Genomic DNA, 14,269 nt, shown 5'->3' on the forward strand with positions numbered 1-14,269 from the left:
AAATTATATGTCTGCAGCAAACCAGAGACCAAGTTTTCAGCAGAGTTCAAGTTTTACAAGAAAAGCTAAAGAAAACGTTTGACAGAAGAACTAAGGCAGAAGACTTTAATGTTGGAGACAAAGTCCTCAAATGGGACTCAAGGAGAGAAGATAAGGGAAAACATGGAAAATTTGATTCCCTGTGGACAGGACCATTTGCTGCCCAAGCAGTGCAAGGAAACAATACTTATTTTCTTAAAAGTCTTAATGAAGCTGACTTGGATGAAGGTCCTGTGAATGGCAGGATGCTAAAGCACTATTTTGACTACTACCCATGAGTGCAGCCTGAGGTTCCTTGTACATATTCAGATGTAGATATTACTTTCTGTTCAGATGTAAAAATGCAGTTTTTCAAGTTTTATTAACTATCAGCAAAAGGCAAATAGAATCATAGATCTACCAAGATGGGAAGAACACAATTTTGGCATTTCAAAGCAGCATCCTTCAAGTTTTGGTGAGAGCAGGCAAGGGGCAAGGCATTCTGACCTGCTGTTCTTGGTCTTTCAAATGAAAAACCATCCCCATGTGGAGCCACTGTTAGCTACCTATACCAATAGGTTTCATATTTTATGATTGGCAATAAAAGTTCCAAATATGCTCTGCTTTGATGATGCAAAGATCCCATATTTCCAAGAAAACAAGGTGTGTACATAAGGCTCATGTTTTACTGAATTTTGATGGATGGTCCAACAACGTAATCTGGATCATGCCATGTTTCAATTTTCTGTTGTAGAATAGAGAAAGAAGTCTGTCCAAACTGTTTAATCTTGGCAGACAAATAGTTAGGTAGAGAATTAAGGTTCCCAACTGCTTAATCTGGGGCCTTGGAAGAAATAAGGGCAGCATTTAGATAGGAAATCAAAAGGAAAAAGCCAAGGAAAAGAAAAGGCACACAAAGGGTCTGCAAGTTTAAATGCACCCTCCATGAAGAAACAAAATGCTAGGCAAGTAGATGGGTAGGCAGATAGGGGTTGCAGAAATGTCATTCCTCACAATTGAATATGTGCTAATTTGTTCACAAAAGCAAAATCAATGGATTGAGAAGATCTTCTTCTCCATCAGCTTGCAGCAAAGCAAAGAAGCATGTCTAACCTCCCTTCTTCCCCTTTTCCCATTTCATTACTAACATCCCCTCATCAGTTGAGATTCATGGGAGAATTATGGTTTTATGGTGGTTCTTACTTCTTTGGAAGCCACATTTCCTGTGTAAAAATCTTTTCATTTTGATCTACTCCCTAAACTAAGTGATTTTTAAATGAACTTAGTGATATCCCCCCTCATCCACCCATTTCATCCATATTAACCACTAATTCTATTATATAAATCCCCTATCTTACCTTTTCCCTACTATTATTAACACCGTGGTGTATAAACCCCAAGCATTGTATAAATATCCTCCCCTTGGCATTATAGCCATATGTTCTATAACAGGGATCAAAATGGCATCTGGTCACTTTGACAAACCTAAGCCTTACCCCTCTCCCCACTTCTAAACTCATTTGACTCATTAAATCTTCATTTGCTGAGAAAAAGCCTTATAAAAGCCCCTTTACCCATAACCCGCTTTGTATTATGAAATAACACAAAAACCCACTTTTTGCCATTTATCCAAAGTCTCCACCCACATTATTTCATTCCGAAAAAATACATTGAAAAACATTACAAAACACCATATCCCTAAGCTTTTCCGCCTGGCGCAAACTCCAAAAAATATGTTATTTTAATCCTTCCCCCGCGTCCGTATCATCCGATCAAATCATCAACCCGTCAACCGTCCAATCGGGCACTTTTGATCGGACGGCTATTATGAATATCGGGTTGGGCCCGAGGTCCGACGTTTAGCACCCGAGAAACTGTCAGAGGGTGACGTCAGGCCTCGGCCACGCGTCGCCCTCACAGCTTCTCGGGTCGGCCTCTGACAAAACCGTCGCCGTATTGTAAGCGGTCCGAGAAAACCATTACCGTTGTTCCACTTACCACCTGTTTGCCGGGCTTATGTCATCCCCACGTCGGAGCCACGTCACTACCACCCCGCCGTCGCGTCAGCATCTCCGTCTGCCCCTGCGCTGATGTGTCTGCCACCTCACTATCCCCGTGGACCTCTCATATGCCGCCACGTCACCCGATGATGTCATGCTGACATCATCCGACCTTGACCCCACCTGATGACGTCATGCTGACGTCATCCAAAAAACGCGCCAACATGCCAAAAATCCATATTTTGGTCGATTTTTCGCGTTTTTTACACTTTTTGGCCAAAGCATTGTTGCTTTCTCTGCATGGTTTTTACGTCCAAACTTGCGCCATCTTGCTGAAATCGATTTGGAGACCTCCGGCGCGCCATTTTTACATACATTCGTGACCGTTGCTCGCTGTTTACCAGGTATTTACCCTTGTAAATCCTTCATACGCCTAATTTGTCTGTGAATTCCCTCAAAAAAGCTTAAGAGACGCAGAAACTTATAATTCGCCGGCGAAATCCTTGTGCCTAGTCCCCATTTACAACTGTGAGGTCGAAAAACATCAGCTGAGCCTTGTTTGCCTACATTTTCGTTAAAAAACCGCACTCTGTTCGCGCAATCGCGAAACAAGTTACTCAAACTATACCTACCTGCTAAAAGAGACAGATTGAAACCAGACATTGGTCTTATTTACGCTTCAAGCAGTATTTCAATTGCTGTTTACTCAATTCACCCTCTGTTCCATACAATTCACAGTTACAGTGTCAAGAAACTCCTCTGCGTTCATCTGCTCACTCTAACCAGTTCACATACAATTCATAAGCCTCATTAGCCATGGAGACACCAATGGCCCTGAATATTCAGCCTTTGAATGCCCCTCAAAGGGAGTTAGAATGGCAAGCCCTGGGAGATTTAGATTATCAGATGATGGACTCCTTCCCAATGAAATCTAAGTTTAATATTCACATGCTAAATGAGTTGAAAGCCCAACACCTTAGTGGAGCTGATATATTAGGGATTTGGGACTCAAATTTGCCCATTTATAACCTCCCTCAAGTCAATGCCCTTCCAGACTTAGTCCATAAGTGCCAGGAGTGCTATGATCCATGCCAGAGAGCATTTCTCAGTCCTACAGGCTCAGTCTTGTTCCATATCACCCCTGAATCCATAAATGACATGCTGTATTTTCACACTGCAAGACCATTGGCCCCTCTCTCCATGATAGACTTGGTCAAGAAGGGGAGTAACTTGTCAAGTGCCCAGATCACCAAAATCAATCAGTTATTCATGCAGCCAAGTTCTGAAATAAGAACCCCTCCTATTGGATATCCTTACCTGAATGACTTGGGCAGAATGCTGGTGGATTTGATCAGCTATGTCTTGGGGTACAGGGGAGTTGAAGATGTTGATAACACCATCATGGCAATGCTGTCCATATTTTCTCCTGGGAAACCTCCAGCTGTACACTATGACTATGCCACCTATATTGCAGAAAAGATTCATGAACAACTAATGAATCTACAAAGGGAAAGGATGTTCAGATACACCTCCTACATCTACCATCTGTTCTTATTTTATCAACCAGACAGTTTCTCCGTTCCCCTCAGGAAACTTAATGTACAAGGGAATCCAAGGTCAGTTGTGTTTTGGTCTTCAGTGCTTCACTTTGTTCCTGAATCACCCTATACATACTGTGAATTCATAGACCTGTTCATTCACCCAGCTATGACATTACTGTATGGTTTCCCTCCTCCAAGGTTGACTGATGACATGCAAAGAGTTCTCCATCTCTCCAAAGCCTACAGAATTGGTGATTGGTATTTTTACCAACATCACACAGTAATCAGAGTATATGGCTATGAGTTGAACCCTTATAGGCTGCCAAGGTATGTCCCTATGAGACTTTTTGCCCTGGAATACTTCAGGCAGTTTGGAAATGCCGACTGGTTCCATTTCCAAAGTAACAATAAGAAGGTGCAGTTGAAGGTAAGGAGCCAGCTAGGCCCTTTTCTATACAACAAAAGAGAGGAGGGATGGAAGGAGGCAGATATGATCCTAGAGGGCCTCAAATTGCAAACCAGTTTCAAATGGACTCCTTATGACCGCAATAATTTTATTTCCCTAAGGAGGATAAAATATAAATTGGGTAACTATTCACATGTAAGGCTGCCTCAGATTGAGCAGTATGCAAATTCTTTGAGCTGGAAAGAGGGCACTCTAGAAGAGCCAATTACTAGAGAACAGATGCTAGAAAGTAAGGCTAGGGATATTCGAAAAGAGGCTGACTTGGAAACTTGTGGACAGGTTTCCTTCTCATATCAAAGACAACTTGGAGAAGCTGCCTCCTCTTCAACCGCACATCAGCAAGCTGCCATGGACACTCAACAGACATCCAGCAAAGCCAAAGAAAAGGAGGTGGAACAGCAAGAAGGATTGCAGCAGTAGGAAGTGCATCAACCACAACAGCAACAACAAGAAGAGCAAAGACAGGAGCAGCCTGTACAGCAAGAGCAGACAGTGGAAGCCCCAAAATCCACTGAGAAAGAGCCACAACAAACTGTGCCTCCAAGGCAAGAAACCTCAGCTGAAGCATCAATCCTCCAAACTCCACAAAAGGAGGATACAAGCAGGAAAAGGGACAGAGAGACTCCCCTTACAACATCGACAACTCATGGGGAGAAAAGACAGAGAATCAATCCTTTCTCAGAAGAAGAAATGCCAATGGGACAATCTTTTGGCATAGCCCCACCCAGCAGAGAAGCATCTGCAAGTTCCTTTCAACAGGAACAGGACAGAACAGTGGGAGGAGAAATGAGCTCCTCAAGCCAGCAGAGAGAAGGTGAACTGGGCATTAAACAATAGTTCATTGATATAAAGAGGAGAAGTGAGCCAATAAAGATACAACTATACAATCATTTGTTGAAGATGGCTCCTACTAACCAGCAAAGACTTATGTCCGCCTATGATGTAAATGAGGGCAAGATGATCATGAGTCACTTCATGCCCACTGCACTACAACCACAGTCCCCTTCAGATTACTTGAGGACCAATCTGGAAGTCCTTGCCAAGGACATCCACCCAATGGACAAAATAGAATTGCATAAGCAAACGGGTGAGATGGTGTATGCATCCTTGGCAGACAAGACCTTGGATAATTACAGGCTAGTAAATAGCCTAAATAATACAGCTGCTCAACTTGAGTTGGAGAAAGCATCCTCTCAAGTAAAGGACAACAGGATCAGGTCCTTAGAAGATATAATCATAGAGATTGGGCATGATCCCAAGGATATCAAGGGCATACAAGAAATATTAAAGTTAAGGGATGCAGACATGGCAACTTTGAGGAGGAAAATCAAAATTCCAGCCACAATTCATCCTCAAACAGATGAAGTTTCCCAGTAGAGGCATGATCAAAATGCCACAGATTTGCTGGTGTCCTTATATAAGCAGCTAATCCAGACTCAAGAAAAGCTGGGAGAAGCAGAGGCTGCACAGGCAGCATTACAGGCAGCTTTGAAACAAAATGAAGAAGGTCAGACCTCCCAGCCTCCTCCTGAAATAATTAACCTTGAAGAAGCTGCTCCAACTACTGTTCCTCCTCCTCAACAAATTGAACAAGCAGCACCATCTACTTCAGCACCACCAACAACAGAGCAGGCCCCAAGCCTGGATATGCAAAAGCTAAGAAATGAGATTCAGGCCCTGGAAGCTCAAATGACAGAACTAAAGGAGGCCAGGGAGAATTTAGCCAAGGTAAATGAAAGATATGACAAATCCAAGCAGACTGTAGCTGAAAAAGAAAGGGAGACAAAAGCTCTCAAAAAGAGAATAAATGAGCTAGAAAAAGAGCTCACACTTGATAAAGTAACAGCTGAGCTCAAGGCAGTCCTATGGGCAAATATTGGCCAGTCCATCACTGACCAGTGGCACTACATTGAGACTATACATGAGCAGTCAGAGCTCATTGCAAAAGCACATAGGGAAATCCAAAGAGCAAGGGCATCTCTTGGCAATATGCCTGATGCTGCCAACAGAATGATCAATGTGCTAAATCACAGGACAAGTACTCAGCTGACCACCATGGGAATCACCAACAGAACTGAGACCATCTCAATAGTTAAAAGGGTCCTGACCTTAAGAACCCTGGTACAAACATTAGAGAGGAGAAGCCAGGATATGCAGACAGAGATCAATAGATTCATGGACAGGTTTCTGGCATTACAGAACAGAGGTCTTCCTAGCATACTGAGCAGTGCAGGAAAACTACTTACTCATGAAAATTATGCCAAAAGGGTCAACACCTTTGCTGCAAGTCAGATTGCAGAAAACCCCAGCACTTCAGCAGAATCAGGACCAGCATCAGGGCAGATTCTCTACAACAGGGTAGAGAACTTATTTTTTATTATGAATGAAATCAATCACTTGTTTGATGTGCCTCCGAATTTCTATAAGTACACAGAGGCAGATGAGACTATAGAGGCAATTTTAAGACATCAATTGCCCACACAGGAAGTCTGGACTAGATTGACACAATTAATATTGTCAAACCAGAGCCTGTAAATCAAGTTTTTCATTGAAATATGCAAAGTTGTCATACACAGGGAAATTTTGACATATCAGCATGCATGGAGAAAAGGGGCTGGGCCAACTCAGCGAGCTATTCGGCCACCACAGCAGCAAGCACAGTCACAGGTGGCAGGGCCGAAAACTACAGCACGACAGCCACAAAGCGCACATGTTCCAGAATGAAAGCAGAACTTTCAGACCGACTCAATGGCCTCCAAAGGTCAAAATATCTTCTGACATACATAAAGAGCATTTATGTTATATTCAATGATGTAATAACTTTCTTATCTATTATCTGGAAAAGTTGGTGAACGCATTCATTTCTCAGATGACTCAATGCCTGAGATATTTTGTATGTAACATTTGTATAAATTCCCCCTCGCATGAGTTTGCAGGGGTTGTTGTTGATTTCTTTTGAAGAAAGTTTCTTATGCTGTAATCTTTGCGGAGTCTAATAAAGGAAATGATGGAATTTCTCAAGCTCTAAGTTGTTTGAATGCGTTCATGGTGTTTGTTAAAGTTGCAGGATTCCTGTGCATCTAACAATACAATAAGTCCCCTGTAACTCTCTTTGTTTTGTGTTTCAATCTTTTACAATCCATATATGTCTCTAAGTTCTAAGTATTTAGCAGCAAAGAAAAAGAATAGCCTTCAGGATTTATTCATGGAATACCCTGAGCTCAATCTATGCTGTTAATGAATGTTTTCCTCAGTTATAATCTTGATAAGTGTAATTCTTAACTGCTACACTTTCAGATTATATCTTTCACAGGGACCCTTGTTTCAGGAATTCAAGTTTGCTCCTGAGCAATATAGTTCACTTTCCCACCGCCAGCTTAGTGGAGAATTCTTAATTGCTTTCCATTGGCTAATCATATATCATCATTTTAGCTTTAATTTGTATGTTGGGATACCCAATAGGCCCTGCAGTCTGAACATTCCCACAGAAGCATTTCAAACAGTTCACAGCTCTAGACTCCATTACCCAATGAATTACAACTCTCTAAACACTACATCTTAAGCATTGAAAGACATCCTTCAACCAAAACATAAACAAAACCCTGAGCATAATAGCTAGCCTAAAACAATATCAAAACAGAGACAAATCATAAAGAGAGAGCCCTCTCTGATTGCAGTTTGGCTAGAAACTGCAATCCAAAGATTGGTTAGTGGTTACCCCGGCCGTATTCCCTTGGGAGTCATAGGGAACAACCTGGGTGTTAACACTTCCATTGTCTCTCCACCTCGTGGAATGACTCTGCCACTTTTCATTTCCTACTCAACGCACCCTGGTAGTGCATTTAGGTGCGTTGCAACACACCTAGCTAGTGGACTTAGGTGCTTTGCAATGCACTTGGCTAGTGGAGCAGCTGAAATGATCCTGATTTGACTAGTTCTGAGCAATTTCTGGTGGAGAACTTCTGGGAGAAGCTGTAATTTGTTGACCTTGTTCCTTTAGGAGTTAGAACAACACTTTTAGGGACTTAGGAGCCCTTGGTTTATGGACATTTCATGCTTAGAGCTGTAAGGCACAAAAATGTCTATAACAGTTGCCCCCTAAAGTATGAGGCCGTTTATCGGGTGAAATGCTTTATTAGGAGGATCCGAAGTTCTTTCAATGCTGGGAGGAGACCTGTAATAAGATACAATACAATACATTATCTTCATACTGTTTTCATGATCTAGCCGAGGCGGAAATTCCCATGCTCAGCTTTATAAATTCATTTTCATGTACATAGGACAGGCAATCGTCTGACAGTAGACTGATGATTCTGATAGAGCCATCATCCTTTTGGTAGGATGATTATCTGTGCTGCAATGCTGTACATTTCAATGTCTTTATTTTCCTGAATATATATCGTAGCCCAGATGGATGAAACTAGATCCAGGGTCTTCAATCTCGTCCGATCTTCACTCGAAGTACAAGTCGATCCATGTGAGAAATGTTTTGAAGTCAAACATGGAAAGACATCGCTTGATTACCAGTCAATGATGTAAACTGTTAGCAAGCGCGAGAGGAATCACTGATAATGATAATGACCCTCAAGGTACTGTAGTACAATTCACGTGGTGTGAATAAAGGACTTGGCGTCGAACACCATGCAAAATCTTTCGGTCGAAGGTCATTGATGTATACCTGTCGCCGGAAGTGAGAAACTTGCCATTGAGGCATGCAAGCTTCAAAGTACTGAATGGGGTGTTCCTAGATCGACTTCTTGGATAATGAGCTGATGTCGACAAGAAGCGATCCGTCAAAGGAGGGCCTTAATGAATCCCACATCAATGACACGGAACAAAGCAAATGATTTTGATGGAAGTGAAAACGATCTGATGATATATGGTTCAGGGTGGTGGTCATGAAAGAATGAAGTATAATGTATGGTAGTGGATGGGACACAGGTGACTTCTCTGGATGACTTCTCTTGAACATGTCGGCGACACTTATGTGATGGATTGGTAGCATTTACCCCAAATTTGGATGGTATGGCAAGACCATGGCGATGTGACCGGTGAATGAAACAACCCAACCCGACTCAGGTACGGAGTGGAAGTGTCATGTTCAAGAGCGACTTGCTACCAATAAAGTTTCTTTGAGTTTTCTTCCCAATTTTTCCCCAGTCATTGCTGACCAGTACCTCTTTATTTTTGTCAAGCTTGAGGAGGATAACATATGCTTGTTCTATAATTTGCCCTTCAGGCAAACCCATCGCTATGTTTTAACGAGCCTAGCGATAGTGAAACTCGTTCTCGTCTAAAGACAAGTTTGTCGCTATTAATCTTTTTAACGAGTCTAACGACAAAGATAACTCGGTCCTTTTCATTTTTAGAGAGTCTGAAAAGGTGCGTAAAGGTAACTCCGAAAATTCCTTTTTCGTCATCTAATCCCTTAAGTCCGAAAAAGTATAAAACAATACAGAAGGGATGAATTTTCGATCGTTTTAACGAGCCGAACAAAACAAGCACTCGATCTTTTTGTGCAATAATTCCTCAGGTCCAAAAAGATTAAAATCTAAAGGAGGGATAGCACTTCCGGTCGCTTTAATGAGCTGGAAGGTCAAAACTAGGCAATCTTTTCATATTTTACGAGTCAGTTGAAAAGAGCTTAAAGAAGACTCGTCTTTTGAGGAACGAGTGATAAAATGGGTAGCAACTGATTCCAGGTAAGGTTTGGAATTTTCCAATCACGGCAGTGTCACAAGGATGGCTAGTGAAATCACTCTTCGCAGCTGTTCCTCAAAATGGGTAAACAATCAAATGGAGGTGAATGATCGGCCAATTGAAAAGTGGAGGTGACGGTGCAAACACGACCAAGGCTTTAATGGCTGAAATGTTTCATTCACGGTGGTTATTTACCGGGGGATAGTTCATTTTTTAATGAGCTTAAACGCGGGTGGAAACATTTGCTCGGTCTTATGTTTATTTTTTAACGAGCTTGAACTATGTGCTAAAACTACTCGATTAATCCAGTCATATGATAAGAATGTCTCATATAAAAACGAAAACTTTTAGATTTTTGCCCCACATCCTTTCTTTATGCAAGTTAGGTGACGACTAATCCTACGAGTTTAAAGGGTTAGCCTACGGGTTTAAAGGGAGGACCTAAAAATTTAAAAAATAAATAGTCGCCCTTTGCTTGCACTCCAAAAGGTTTGCATGCCCCCAGGTATAAAATATGGTTTCAAGGTTACCCCTCAATTTGCAGACAAAACATTTGTTCTATCGGGAGAGGCCTACCTCTTACAGGTTACCCAAAGATTGTTCTATTCACACAGCAAACAAAACACTTCTTCGGCGATGTCTACCGAGATAAACAAAGGTGAGCGACGACGTCCGCCAACTTACATAACTTTGACAAGAGAATCTTATTCTAGAATAACCCCTCTTCCATCGACGGACGGGGTACAGACTAGTCATATTCTCCCGCGGAAACCTACCCTATACCCGAAGTTTTCCTGCCGAAGCAGACCAGGACGCATGCCCCCTGGGTTTCAGTCATATCCCTCCGAATTACTCGCGCTCATCGGGAGGACGGACTGGGGATTGAGACATTTCTTGCGTGAAGAGACCATTTAGGGACGGTATATGACTATTTGCTATGCGTGATCCGGGAAACGAAAGCTGGTCCACGAGCTTGACCACTCTTCCTTCATGCGGAAAACACATTACTCTAAAGAGTGAGGAGACGATGGCTCCCATGCAATAAATATAGTCTCGTCCAAGGAGTAGGTTATAATCCAAGGGTCCTTGAACTACCATGACGTTCATGTGAACTGTCTTCCTTCTCAATGTTATGGGCACATCAGGAAGGATCCCTAAAGGTCGACTGGTTCCTTTATCAAAGCCTGTCAGATTTCTCATCTCAGGCAAAAGCGATGGCGAACCAAGCGCTTTCCAAGAAATAGAGGAAAGGATACTCACAGAAGCCCCCTCATCTATGATGGTACCAGCCATGACCATTCTATATATTTGAACGATAATTCGGAATGGTACGCTTGCTGGTAGGCGGGGTCTGCCTAGTTGATTCCAGTCGAAGGAGACAACTAGGTTGCTTGGAGGTGGGACCGAGTAGACGGCCGGGTATGGCTCTGACGAACTTCCTTCCTGCGGTAAGGAACAGGTAGATTGCCCCCATGTTCGTCGGAGTCTGTGTTGATGAAGAGAATTTGGACGGTGTCGTCCTTGTTCTCTTCAGTGACTGTATCATCCGAAGATAAATCCTCTGAAGACAAGACTGGGTCAACTGCCGCCTTGACCTTTTGACTTTCATCTGGTATGGATTCAGTTGGTTTATCTTCAATGATAGGCGCTTCAGCCGACCACTTGAGCGGGCCAGCTGGATTCTCAACTAGTGATAGACTCGGTAAGAGTTTTTTATATCCAGGAGGGAGTCGTAACGGTGAAACCGGACGATCATCCAAAACTCTTTTAGCTTCGTCTAAGAAGGGACAACGGTGGAGGGCATGATTGCCTTCGCACAGTTTACAAGGAAATCTGGCTTTCCCTTTTTGTCCTGGGGCTTCACTTTCACTAGTTGACGGTGTGCTTTCAACATGATCACCAGAGGTTGATGACACCGGATTGTGCAAACGAGGAGACCAGTCCCTTAGTATCTGGGGGATGCAAGGACAATCTCTGTGAAAGTGGTCTCCTTTGCAAATGACACATGGCGATTCAGGCCTGGTCGGTGCAGTGTGTGGATTTTTGTTAGACGACACTCGTTTTCCCCCATTCACCTTTGGCTCCTTCTTCTTCTTCTCTTTTTTGTTCTTTTCCTTCTTCTCCTTAGGAACATGGATTTTAGCTTTACCAGTTCCGTCAAGCGAAGAGGAAGGAGGGGAGGAAGAATTATAGGAAGTAGAAGGCTGGTGGGCAACTCTGGACTCGTCTAATTGCTGATTCGATTGTTCAGGAATAGTGGTGTTCTGAACGACATTGGTTGAGAAGAGCCATACTGGCAAGCCAATTGTCAGTCCTGGAAGCGACAATGTGGCCATATGGGGCGCACCAACATCTCCCCAAGAGGAGAAGGGACTAGGATTTCCACCAAGGGGAATTCCTTGGTTGGTAGGTTCCATTTTCTCAACCCAAGATCAACGGAGGAAAAGGGTATGAATATTCCGTTTAAAATAAATTTTAACACGCTTTGACACAACTTGTTTTTTCAGTTTTTAAGTGTCGAGAAAAAACAAAAGATGACTCTAGTCTCCTTCGATTTTTAATGAGCCTAAAGTGACAAGTGCTCAGATGGACCTTTTCCGTTAAGGAGTCTAAAAAGGAATGAAAGGGACTGCTCTGGAGGTCTAGGTAGAGGGAGTACCAAACCAGTCACAAAACTGCAGAATACTTTTTACGGTACGACAGTCAATCTTCCCGAATGCTGTGTTCGGTGCATTGTGATCAGTAGGGCGACCGACACGGCTTCCTATGGATAAAGGTTTTAAGCATATAGGGGTCTCCCAATATATACTCGACGGTACGTGGGAGCATAAGTCCGTACTGGAACTTATCGTCTCAAAGTGGAGGAATCACCCAACCATCAGTGAGGACAACAGTTACCAGGCTTTACGACGCCGGAATACGTCTCTAGCCTAGACCTCTAAATGTTGTACATTAAGTTACAAAGCGTTGTTAAGTTCATTGAATTTATTTTAGGTTGATCTTTCTTATGAAGTTTGCCTTTTGGGATCACCACGAGATGTATATGTAATTCCTAAAATGCAATCTAAAGATGATAAACAAACTTTTATCTCTTTTCAGCAATGAAAATCCTAGCTACTAAGGGAAAAGAAAGACACAATATTTTCGCAAAGAGCAAAGAGCACACTGTAAATGCACTTTTCCTAAATCAAGCCAAACAGACTGCCAATATGCAAATGCAAATGCATGTGTTTTGTTTTTCACTTTCTTAATATTGATGCCTAAAAAGAAAGTTTTTGTACAAATCTGAATTTGCTTTCAAGTGACAAACACAAACAAGCTTCTTTTCGAAATCAAAAGGTAGAGATGATTACGACACTTTAAGATTTTGAAATAAATACTCGTTTCGACACTAGAAAGTGACAAATTCAAGCCAAAGGCAAAAGTAAAAGCATAATCGACTATCAACAGCAAATAAACTTTCTCCTATGATCAAAATCGACACTTGCGACAGATCTAAATCAAAGGACGACAGTATGACTATTCTACTTTTGCAATGGAAAACTGTAAATGACGTAACAAACACACAAAAACATCTACAGTTTCTTTTGTACAACTGAGGTGGAATATCAGTAAAGAAAAGGGGTTTGAAACAGTGAAATACTGATCACAGGCAGCAAAAAACAGAGACAAAACTGAAAAATGAAGCAAAGAACCTCAGCTGCACAGGGCTAGGCTGATCAGCGCACCTGTTGCACAGAGAAACTGCATTTCAGCGCAGGTAGCCCTCTCGGGAGGTGCGTTGAAATGCAGAACCTCTTCACAGGGCCTGCGCTGGGGCAGAAACGAGAGTTCTATCCGGGTTCTGGGTCACGGTTTGCAGTTTAATCTATGGTTTTTGGCCGAGTAAAAGCAATCAGTAATGCACAATCAGAGGGTAGATTTAAAGAAGGTCTAAGAGCTATCACAAAGGGCAATCAGATCATTTGTGAATCATCTGTTCAAATCATAAACAGATCCAGTGAATGGATTGAAGCAGCAGATGTCTACTTTGCATTTGTTAATGGAAAATGCAGTTCGATTTGCTACTTCTAAGTTTATGAAACAAACAACAAGAGAAACACAAACAAACTAACTAGACAATCGTCCCCAGTGGAGTCGCCATTTTTTTATCGGGATAAGTGTCTATTCAGAACGACTCTATCCCACTAAGGTGTGACAGTTACCTTAGAAACAAACAGAGAAAACTACTTTTGTATTCTTCTTTATGAACTATAAACAAAGAGGAATAGGATGAACCAACCTGTGTCTTGCGCTAGTCCTTTGATCCAATCTCTCTCTCCTTTGACAGCTTCCAGCTACCTGCTTCCTTACTTGCCTAGCTTCACCAAGTTCCTGTAAGATCACAGAAGAAGAAAACTACACAAAGACATGGATTTATATTCATAAATAGCTTAGGATCAGATTTAAGCTAAACATACAAATGTAACAAGCATCAATGATACACAAGCATGTAGGAGAAACTCAAATAGTTTTATTGATATAACAAGAAGATCCAGGAGGAG

Source organism: Pinus tabuliformis, chromosome 1_2 (assembly GCF_031772625.1).
Source record: "Pinus tabuliformis cultivar Carrire ecotype Pingquan chromosome 1_2, CPIR1, whole genome shotgun sequence".
NCBI lineage: Eukaryota > Viridiplantae > Streptophyta > Pinopsida > Pinales > Pinaceae > Pinus > Pinus tabuliformis.